Below are 12,972 nucleotides of genomic sequence, written 5' to 3'. Positions count from 1 at the left end.
AGAAAGTCTTAGTCTAAAAAATAGAATGTTAAGCAATATGTACTGATGTTATAGAAATAATGGATACTTCGTTTTATACATATTCCTAGTAAATCAAGATTTTATAGTTGTAGTAATTGAAGCACTTTTAAAAACACAATTTCATTAGACTATAACCAGCTAAAATATCATTTACAAAGCTTTGGGTCATCATTTTTACTACAAACGGTTTTAATCAAAAGAAAATGCTTAGAGGAATGGAACTGACCAGTATTTTCTATAATGCAACAGCTCCCCCATCTTACAGACAAAAGAATATAAACTAGAATTTTTTTTATATATAATATTAACAAGGCCTATATAATGTTGAGTTAATTATATTTTCTTTTCTTAAGCTAAGTTGAACTTGATGTATTTTCTTTTCTCTTGTAAAAAGTCAAGTCTTGTTATGGATATACACATTCCAGAAGTATCTTTTATATGTACATAATCTTCTGAGAAGGTAAGAATTTATCTAGAACACTGAAGATGATAGCTCAGTCACTGAGATATTTAAAATTCATGTTATAAGGATGAATACAGTATCCTGAATAGTCTGAGATTTTTGATCGTGTTCTGAGAAAATACATTTTTCCATTTATCTTTTTGTATACTTTCAAGTGATGTGTTTCTTTTTGCAGTCTTTTGTAAAGTTTCATATACTTTGGTCATTTAATTACAGTATTTAGAGATTTCTCTTCAAAATTAGTTTGACTCGATATTTGAGCAAATATTTATTCTCCATTTTTAGTCTTGAAAAAAGCTAAAGAAAATACTTAAGCAATTTACCTCAGATCCCGTTTATAATGATTACACAAATAATCCACTTAAAAATCCTAAAGTTATTTACTAAAGACAACTCAGGTGAAAGGATTATTTTTGATATTCTAGAAACATTGTACTGCATCTTTATAAATTAATATTTCTGAGATGATTTTTCCATAATATACAAATTAAAATTTTTTACTCTTAAAAGTTCAATCAAGCCCTATAGACTACAGAGATTTTCTGTATTTTATAGTATAAAACAAACACAAATGATATGAGAGCTAGGAAAAAAAATGCCCACTACATATAAACATATAATGAATGATTTATATGTATAAAATATATATATATATGCTTATATATATATACTTATGTATATATACTTATATATATACTTATATATATACATATATATATATAGAGAGAGAGACAGAGAGTGTATATATATATATATATATATATATATATATATATATATAAAGTATAACGAATAAATTGAAGGAGAATTACAGATATTTTTCATTTTACAATGTAGGTACTTAGCCCACCAAATGTAAAGCAATTTTTTTGAAACCTCACATTTTAACATTGTCACATTAATATGATTCCATTTTGAAAAATCCCCACCTTGCCCCCATATCATCACCACCAAGATTTCTTGAGAGCATTTGGCAGATAATATACTGGCTAAAGTTCTTGAATATTTGATAGAGCCGTATGAAGACACTTTTAGAACGCTGTAGCCAGTGGTTTGCTGAGACCAGCTTGTTGACGAGCTGAAACCAATTATGCACATTTCTTCCCAAATCTGTATTCACTAAACTGATTTTCACCACATCCATGTCGACATCTATTGTTTTCTGACTTTTTAATTGTGGCGATTCTTGCAGGAGTAAGGTGGAATCTCACTGTGGTTTTAATTTGCATTTCCCTGGTGATTAGCGATGTTGAATTTTTTTTATGTTAGTTGGCTGTTTGTATATCTTCTTTTGAGAATTGTCTATTCATGTCCTTTGCCCACTTTTTAATGTGATTTTTATTTTTTGATGACTTGTTTGAGTTCCTTGTAAATTCTGGATACTAGTCTTTTGTCAGATGCATAGTTTGTGAATATTTTCTCCAACTTTATGGGTTGTCTGTTTAGTCTTCTTATTATTTCTTTGGTGTGCAGCAGATTTTTTGTTTAATTAAGTCCCATTTATTTATTTTTCTTTTTGTTCTTTTTTCTTTTGGTGTCTTAGTCATGAATTCTTTGCCTAAGCCAACGTTTAGAAGAGTTTCTCTAGTATTATCTTCTAGAATTTTCATGGTTTCAGGTCTTATATTTAAGTCTGATCTATCTTGAGATCATTTTTGTATAAGGTGAGAGATGTGGATCCAGTTTCATCCTTCTACATGTGGCTAAGCATTTTTCCCAGCACAATTTACTGAAAACAGTATACTTTCCCTAATGTATGTTTCTTTGCTGCAAAAGAAAATATACTTAGAAATATACTTAATCAAGGAAGTGAAAGATCTCTACAAGAAAAACTACGAAAAAAACTACTGAAAGAAATCATAGATAATACAAACAAATGGAAACACATCCCAAGACCATGGATAGAAAGAAAGGATATTGGGAAAATGATCATACTACCCAAAACAATCTACAGATTAATGCAACTCTAATCAGAATACCATCATTCTCCATAGAACCACTCCCCCCCCAAAAAAATCCTAAAATTCATGTGCAACAAAAAATGAGCATAAAACCAAAGCAATAGTAAGCCAAAAAAAAAAAATTTGGAGGCATCACATTACCAATTATGCTACAAGGTCATAGTAATGAAAACAGCATGGCACTGGGGTAAAAATAGGCATGTAAACCAATGGAAGAGAACAGAGAACCCAGAAATAAAGCCAAATACTTTACACACAACTGATCTTCGACAAATCATATAAAAACATAAGATGTGTTTTATAATTCCAAAAAAATGAAAATTGTTTAATATTTAAATGAATGTAATATAAATTTGGAATATCTGTTTTTAATCAATTGGTCCTTGTTGGTCCTTTTACTGTTTATTATAGGTAAGTTTTAGCCTTAAAGATAGTGGTTCTCAAAATATAAACAGCACAGAATTACCTGGAAGGCTTGTTAAAAGAGATTCCTGAGTTTCTAGTCCAGTAGATCTTGGGTAGATCTGAGAATCTGCACTTCTAAAAATATGCCATTCTAAGGATCATACTTTGTGAAGTGCTGCTTTAAAAGTGAAAATCTTCTAAGTACTGACTTTGTCAATGTTAACCATCCTGACACTGACAAATCACTCAAATCTTTGAAACATGAATGCTAGTTAATAAACCTCAGTACCTTTTAGAAGTATAATTAAAATCTTATTGAGGTTATTACTCGCAACTAGTTGACCCACGTCATGGAAAACACAGAGCTCAGATTGTATTAAAAATAAATTGGATATTTTCTGAAATTCCGCAAGTCAAACAACCATTCTGAATTTGCTATTTCCTATATTATAAAATAATACTTCCTTAATGTTAACGTTTATCCATAAATTATTTGTCCTTGGAATCAAAGTGTGTGTTTGTACCATTAGAAGAAAATCCTATACCTATCCAAAGTCTAGAAAAAACTGTAGTAGTTGGTTAGGGGGAACCACAGTGTGCTTGAACTGTTTTGTTTTATTCTGTTAGTTTTTAAATTGAATTTTATATTGTGTTTTGTCATTTAGTTTTTTTAAAATAGTTTCCGACTACTAATTTGTTTATAGATTTTTCTTACACAATTTGTTATAATAATACATGTATCAAGGACCTTTATGCCTCAAAAGTAAGACATTTAAATAATTTTACTACATTCCATCATCCTAAATTTAATTTAACATATCAGTAAGAAAAGTCATACAACAGTAAATGGAAATATTTATGAAAGAGCTTGGACAAGACAATATGTACCAGCTTCTGTTATTCTTCTAGAAAGAAATGTTCCTTCTGCTTGGAGTTAAATCTCTGCTAGATACCCTACTAACTCCTTAGGTATCTTGCTTCAGCAATTTATTTACTCTTGTCTTAGTTCCTTTGTGTTGCCGTAACAAAATATCATAAACTGACATACTATTGTTACTTTATAAACAACATACTATTGATTTCTCACAGTTCTGGAGGCTGGAAATTCCAAGATCAGGGTCTCAGTAGATTTATTGTTCAGTGAACTTTTTTTTTTTTTTTTTTTTCATAAATAGAGACCTCATTGTGTTCTCAGATGATAGAAGGGACAAAGAAATTTTTTCATATTTGAGTTCTCTTTTGAAAGAGCACAAATTCCATTCATGAGACTCTTCCTTCATGACCTAATCACCTCCCAAAAGGCTTAGCTCTTAGTACCATCTACTATGATTTGAATGTGATTTGTCTGCACCAAAACTAATGTTGAAATTTAATTACCAAAATAATAATATTGGAAGGTGGGATCTAGTGGGAGCTGTTTGGGTCATGGTGGTGAATCCCTCATGAATAGATTAATACCATCATGTGAGAGTCATATTTCATTCTTGAGAAAGTAGATTGGTTACTTTGAGAGCAGGTTGTTATAAATCAAGTTTCCTTCTCATGTTTAGTCTGTTCACACACATCCACTAACCTTTCCACTTTTGCACCATGTCTTGATGCTGCACATTGCCCTAAAGAAGCCAAGCAGATCCCAGCCCAATGCTCTTGAGCTTTCCAGTCACCAGTATCATGAGCTAAACAAACCTCTTTTCTTCATAAGTTACTGTCTTAGATATTCTGTTATAGCAACAACAAACTAAGACAACATCAATTTGGGGGTTAGAATATTAATATAACAAATTTGAGGGGAATACAAACATTTATAGCATAGTAATTCTCTTTTCTGTATATTTATCTTTTATTTCTTGATAAGACTTGACAAATCCTTCAACCCCATCCATCTGCACTTAAGTCTTCTCATTTGAATGAATGATCCATAATCTTGTCTTTGATTTCTTATCTATCATTTCTTTTTTCCCACAATAAGAAGGACCTGTCGTCTGTTCCCATCACTTCATTGAGAGTGTTTTGCTAACATAATCAGTGATGATCTAGAAATCCTCTCACTTTACTTTTTATGTGACAAATATCCATCAACTTTTAATACTGTTTGCCAATCTGTTTCTTGAAATTCTTTATATCCTTGCTTTTCTTGATGTCATTATCATCTATCAATTGAAATATATTGCTTTTCGACTTATTTTCATTATTTTAAAAATCAATTCCTTGGCTCTGTTTTACCTCTGGTTCCCATAAGTCAAATGTTTAATTCACTAACTCTCATTTAGTTTCATGGTTTTAATAATCATTTATAAGTTAATAATTTTCCAACTGTATCTTTATCCCAGATTGCTCCCCTGTACTCAGTTTATACATACAAATGCCTCCTGATAATTCTTTTTGGGGAAACACATCTTAAAAGGGAATTAGTTCTTCTTACCCAAATTCACTTTCTTTACACATCCATATATTGTTGTACCAAAGACCACAAAATGTTCTTTCTAGGGTTTGAAGTTGGAACATAGACAAAATGTGGTATTAGCAGTGGGTGATAAATTAGGAAAGTTATGTGAGATGACCATATATGAATCATATGCTCTGATGATCAAACAAGATAAAAGTATATCTGAAGAAAAAGGTTCAAGAAATCCAATGTAGAGAGAGCAGCAGAAATGAGACACTGTGAAAATAAATGTAGGTATTTTTCCTGGTTCCTCAGATCACTTTAGTTCTTTTGTACAACCTTTTCTTGGATTACCTAAGATAGTCCGTATAGTTCTAGCAAATTCTTCTTGAGATAACTGGGAGTAAACCCTGTCTCTTTAATAGTGATCTAATTAGACATTAGACCTTATGAATACTAACTTCTTATAAACTTTAAAATCTAATCTTTCCACCTCAATTCAGGGCCATAACATCTTGTTTGTTGCTGAAACTACTTTGATTTTCCTTTAGGAAGTCTTTTTTTTTTTTTTTTTTTTTTTTTCCGTTCATTCATCTTTAGACATACCTCCGTCTTCCATACTACTGGCAGGACTATTCCTTCTAAATTAGAAATGTATATTTATTATTCTGCATGAAACCATTTGCTAGCTCCCCGCTGATTATTAGAGGAAGTAAATCTCCTTGACAAGGCACACAAATCACTCTACATCTAAAACCAGGCCTCAAAATAATAACATCATACTGTAATAAATGGACAAAAGCTTGAAGCATTCCTCTTGAAAACTGCAACAAGATAAGAATGCCCTCTCTCACCACTCCTATTAAACATAGTATTGGTGCAATGCCACATTTTCTTTATCTAGTGTATCAGCTAAATGATAAGAACACATGGACACACTGAGGAGAACAACACACACTGGGAACTTTTGGAGGGTGGAGAGTGGGAGGAGGATCATTATGGAGGATCAGGAAAATAGCTAATGAGTATTAGACTTAATACTCATTAGTACTAGGTGATGAAATAATCTGCATGGATGACCTTCAGACCTCCTACTACATAGGATGCTTAAGAGAGTTTACCAGAACACCTCCTGATGACATAACCAGAGACATCCAACTGCCATCCTCATTCCACCATCTAAGGATGCTTCAAACTCAAATCTAGATGTCTTGACTCGCTACCCTGCGGACTCACAAACCAAGAACATAATTTGGTCCAAATATTAACCTTTGTTTTTCTTTTGATTTCATAGAAAAATACCTTGAATTCCTTTCAAGCAATACAATCTGAAATGAACAACTGCAATAGTACTTCAAAACAGAAGTTCTTGCTACCTTAAGAGCCCTATAAAGAAGAGCATATGCTGTTATTGATTTTAAAAATGTTGCTTCTGTGTTAATCAGTTTGAAATGGTTGCTCAAAATTTAAAGGCTCTTAAGAAATAAATATAAGTATCTTGCTTAGTAAAAAAAAGTAAAAATAAAAATAAAACTCCCATGACAAGTTTACCTATGTAACAGACCAGACATGTTCTTCGAACTTAAGATAAATGTCAAAAAAACAAAACAAAACAAAAAGCTAACATGGTATCGGAATTTCTGACCAGAACAATCAGGCAAGAGAAAGAAACAAAGGTCAACCAAATAGAAGGAGAGGAAGTCAAACTATCCCTTTTTGAAGATGAAATGATCCTATATCTAGAAAATCCCATAGCCTCAGCCCAATATCTTCTTAATCTTATAAACCATCTCAACAAAGTCTCAAGATACAAAATCAGTATGCAAAAATCACTAGCATTCCTGTAAGTGAACAGTAAAGCTCAGAGCCAAATCAGGAGCGTATTCCCATTCACAATTGTCACATAAAGAATAAAATACCCAGGAGTACAGCTAACTAGGGATGTGAAAGACCGCTACAAGGAAAACTACAAAACACTGCTCAGAGAAATCAGAGATGACACAAACAAATGGAAAAACATTTTATGCTCTTGAGTAGAAAGAATAAATATCATTATAACGCCCAAAGAAATTTATAGATTCAATGTTATTCCTATTAAACTACTGTTGCTATTTTTCAAATAACTTGAAAATATTAAAATTCACATGGAATCAAAAAAGAGCCTGAATAGCCAAGGCAGTTCTACGCAAAAATAACAAGCTGGAGGCATCATGCTACTCAACTTCAAACTGTACTACAAGGCTACAGTAACCAAAATAGCATGGTACTGGTAAAGAAAGACACAGAGACCAATAGAATAGAATAGAGACCCAAAAATAAGGCTGCACACTACAACTGTCTGATCTTCAACAAACCTGATAAAAAACCAGCAATGGGGAAAGGAATCCTTATCAGATAAACAGTGCTGGGATAACTGGCTAGCCACATGCAGAAGATTGAAACTGAACACCTTCCTTATATCATATGCAAAAATTAACTAAAGAGGGATTAAATCCTTAACCATAAAACCCAAAACTGTAAAAACCCTGGAAGAAAACCTAAGCAATACTATTCAGGACATAGGTATGTACAAAGATTTTGTGATGAAGATGTCAACGGCAAATGTGACAGAAGTAAAAATTGACAAATGGGATCTTGTTAGATTACAGAGCTTCTGCACAGTGCAAAGAAACTATCAACAGAGTAAACAAACAACCTGCAGAATGGGAGAAAAATTTTGCAAACTATGGATCCGATGAAGGTGTAATATTCAGCATCTTTAGGAAACTTAAACAAATTTATGAGAAAAAATAAACAATCTCATCAAAAAAATGGGCAAAGGATATAAACAGACACTTTTCAAAAGAAGATATACATGTGACCAACAATCATATGATAAAAAAGCTCAACACCATTGATCATTAGAGAAATGCAAATCAAAACCGCAATGACACTATCTCACACCAGTCAGAATTGTTATTATTAAATAGTCAAAAAAATAACAGATGTTGTTGATATTGTGGAGGAAAATAAATGCTTATACACTGCTGGTGGAAGTCTAAATTAGTTCAACCATTGTGAAAGACAGTGCACCAATTTCTCAAAGACTTAAGATAGAAATATCATTTGATACAGCAATTCCATTACTGGTTATATACCCAAAGGAATAGAAATAATTCTATTATGAAGACACATGCATATGTATATTCATTGCTGTACCATTCACAATAACAAAGGCATCAACCTAAATGTCCACCAACAGTAGACTGGATGAAGAAAATGTGGTACATATACACTATGGAATGGTATACAGCCATAAAAATGAATGACATCACGTCTTTTGCAGGGACATGGATGGAGGTGGAGGTCATTATCCTTAGCAAACTAATGCAAGAATGGAAAACCAAATACTGCATGTTCTCATTTAGAAGTGAGAGCTAAATGATGAGAACAGATATACACCTAAAGGGCAAGAACAGACACCTGGGCCCATCAGAGTGGGAAGGGTTGCAGGAGGGAGAAGTTCAGGAAAAATAACTAATGCGTACTAGTCTTAATGCCTGGGTGATGAAATAATCTGTACAACAAATGCCCATAACATAAGCTTATCTATGTAACACACTTGCCCGTGTATCCCTGAACTTAAAATAAAAGTTAAAACACACACACACACACACACACACACACACACAAAACGTGTCTAACATCATATTATCCACAGTGCTTACTGCCTTGTATGTTTGCATTTGGATCATGTCATTCTTGCTGCCTAAAATATCCTTCTCAACCTTACTGCTTGGGTCCCTCCTATTTATATTTTCAGACCCAACTGAAGTATCTACTTTTGCAAACCTTCCCTGATCTGCAATATAGTTTATTACTTCTTTTTTTTTTTTTGTAATATACACACAGAAACACACTCATACTCTCACTCACATACCTATTTATTTTACTTTATTTCATTTATTTGTGTCTTTTTGCTTTCATTCTAGAATATGAAGTCATTGTTGATGGAAAACAACACTTCATTATTTATCTAGCACTGATTTATTATGATCTGCCTATACTTAGAAAGTGATAGGTTTAACCTGACGTACAGCTGGGTTTCAGGATCCTAACAAATAGCCACTTGCCTATGTTTTAATCTATAATCCAATTCACTTCATCTTCAAGAAACAGTACAATTTAAAAATTATTATAATTCATACTGCACCTCATTTAATTGTGAAGGAACTCATAAATTCTGCCTTGTTCAGATAAATGATATTCTTCACTGCACTTAAATTGTGACACATATTACTATGTTTACTTAGAACTGTTATTTATATTTTCCTACTCAAATTCCATAAGTATTTTTAAAACAAACTTCTTTTATCTAAATGTGGGTGAATCTCTTCTCATCACAAGAAACTTCATTAATATGCTTTGGAGAGCAGAGAGAAGGAGTTAGTATAGTCTAGTTGATTTATTCCTTTCTCTACTTTTCTCCAAGCTTACAGTCTTTGGGCATCAGTTTTGTTTTGTTTCATTTTGTTTTTGTTTTATTAAAAATAGCAGTTAAAATACCTAATCTAAAAATTCCTTTCTAACTTAAAATTTTATTCTTGGGAAATTCAAGCATTTCCAAATATGAATAAATGGAGTAATTTATAAGGTAATTATTACTGACCTTCATGCACTCCTATTAATGTTTAAAGGCATATATTACTTTTCATATGAGCATAGATAAAAAAAACACAATCAATGATGTGTTTATTTGACAGGCCTGGGACAGTTACTGGATGCTGTTAATATTTACACTACAGTTGCAAGTAAAGTGTCCCGCACTTTCTGTCTGATTGTGAAAGCTAAGATTAAATGAGGTAGGACAGGAATTCCAGAAACATGGCTGGGAGGGAGATAATGTTTATGACACAGAAATAATCTTGTAAACAGTAAATATTTTTGTTTTATCCCAATAAAGGAATCTAAAATTTGAATTAAACATATGTTTATAAATTACTTTCTTCTTCCTAGGCTGCAAATATCAACAAAATATTTTGATTATAGTAACATACATATAAATCACAGGGTCTATATGTTAATAATAAATGTCAATTATGTCATTATAATTTTGACTAAATCAGAGATATAGTACAACTAAATGTCAGATTTGATAAAGTACTTGTTCACTTGGAGTTAAGCTTAATAAATTGTGTACCAAGATTGTTTCATCATTAGTCCATGCTTATAAAGTCTGAAACAGAACCACCACTATCAGAAACAGAATATGAAATAATCAATTGCTTTTTTATCATGATTGCTAAATTTAAAAGACTTCTTATTGTCTTGGATTGTAGTTTCTTAAAGTCAGGTATTCTGTTTCACTTATTATACCATTATTATTTTAGAACAAATATAAATATATTTTCAAATAAATATGATCTACCTCTATTGAACAACATGCTCCATGTAACTTTTATGTATAAAAACATATGGATATAGTTAATATTAATATCAAAAAGGAGAAATTTAGGCAGGTGTTTGATATCACAAAACAAATGGTTAAAAAAAAGCCTGGCACATTATCTTATGCATTGCAACACTTAAGAGATAAAATAATAAATACTAAATTTGAAAAAACAAAACAAACATTTAAGGATTCTTTGTACTGACTACATTTTTAAAAAGTTATCACCTTATACAAATGTGATCTGCATAGAATATGAGACTGAATTTGCAGACTGGGTTAGAGCTGAAACTATAGACACATGTCACTATACTATGGATTATATTCCTTCTTTTTTTTTCCCAAAGTTTAACAAATTTGTTTAAATGTGGGTTTTGTTTTTCATGGGCTGCACTCATTAATGTTGCTTTTCAATGTAAGCATTCACTTCTGAGTATATACCATGGCACAGATGCATTGCACCAAAGCACGAAAAAAAAAAAAAAAAAGAAAAGAAAAAAAGAAAAAGCAAATGAGCCCCAGTGCGAGAGGTTTTACACTTAAAAATCAAAACAAAGCACAATCAAGAAAGTGTCAAGACAAGACTTTATACATTTCAAAAAACAGAAAAATATTTTTAAGGGAAGTATTATTAGCTTTCAAAGAGTAGTTGCCACTTGAAGTAAACATTTGCTCTATGATTATAAGCAAATGTTTTTAAAACTATTTCCTTGCATAGTTTTACAAAAAAGAATGTTGTCGCATTTACCTAAACCAGTGTAGGCATGGCCACCCTACACATATTTTTTTTCTTCTTTGGCAATTAAAATTTCTCGGTAAGTTTCAACTGGCATGTTCTCTGCAACGTTTTCCAGAAGCTTCTTTCATAACTTTTCAAAGAGGTACTCTCCTATTTCTCCAATTCCAAGAGACTCATTCTGATGCAGGGTAGGCAAGCCCTGAAGTTGGGCTAAGCCAGCCAGGGTTCTTGGCTTTGCCCAGGGAAGAATTCAAGGGAAAGCCAGAGGTAGAAAACACCTTTACTGAGGAGGCAGGGTTATAGCTCCAGAGGTGCTGCTGCTTCCTGACTGCTTCTGCAGGGCTACCCCATACTTAGTAGGAAGAGGGTAGCAGCTCAGGGCAGTTTAGCAGTCACATTTAAATACACTTTTAATAACATGTCAAATAAGGATCCTTTTACCAAGGGTAAATCAGAAGTTTTTTAAATAACAAAAGCAAGAAAGAGAAGCTAGTTGCATATTATAAAGACAGAACACAATAAGCCGTAATGAGTTGAAGAGGTCGAGAAATCCATCTCATAGCTCACTGGAAACTTTCTAAATGAATGAGTAAGTGTAGTACTACTGAATCCAATCAAAATTTCCAAGATGAGGTCACTAGAAAAAGAAACTTCCTTATTCTAGTTCACTGCCTCACATAAGTGTCTGTTTCAAAATTAGTAAAATTTTTATTTTTTACATTATGAGTATTTTCACATTTTAGAAAGTTAAGATTTAAAATTGCATCTCACCATTCACCAAATTGAAAAATAAAACCTTAATGTGTTATAAAAATCCATTATATGTGCCTGGGGATAGGTGCATGTTTTTCACATTACTACTTGTCTTTTTAATAAATCATTCATTTACCCTCATCTTATTAAAAGTATAAAATAACTGTCTCTGTGGCATATAAGACAATGTTTCTGCAAATATAGAGTTTAAGTTTAAATAAAGCATTTCTAGATAACATACAGAGAATAGTTTATGTAGTACTCAGTAACCACTAACTTAGAATTTACATTTATTATTTGCTTTTTCTTTTCTAGATATATTGTGATTTTTAATGTGAAAGAAAACTGGAGAGTGATATGTCTTAGTAAATGAAGTCAATATCAGGAGGTACCGAATCCTAAAGCATACTGTTATGAAAATGAATGAATGAATAAATGTAATACTGATATTTTTACACTTTTGGCTACATTCTTTAGTATAAAAGAAAAACAAAACAGTTTTGAAATTTATAAGCCAGAAAATGTAGCAAATCCTCAAATTCGTAAAATAAAAAAAGGTAGACACAAATTTGAAAACAATATAGAAAAGACTATAATGCCATATTATTTTTCACAAAGATTTCCCATGCAATTTCTCTTATTCACTATTGTTGATAATAAAACTATTATAAAATATATAATGAGTTCCCATAATCAGTGTCACATTGATTTTTTAGCAATATATTTTTTATTTTAAAATATTCTGTTATATTACAAAATGTTAAAATACATCATCAAACACAAAATAAAACAATAATTTGTTTTTGCATATCCAAG

Source organism: Saimiri boliviensis, chromosome 2 (genome assembly GCF_048565385.1).
Source record: "Saimiri boliviensis isolate mSaiBol1 chromosome 2, mSaiBol1.pri, whole genome shotgun sequence".
NCBI classification, from domain to species: Eukaryota; Metazoa; Chordata; class Mammalia; order Primates; family Cebidae; genus Saimiri; species Saimiri boliviensis.
This window is presented reverse-complemented; position numbering follows the sequence as displayed.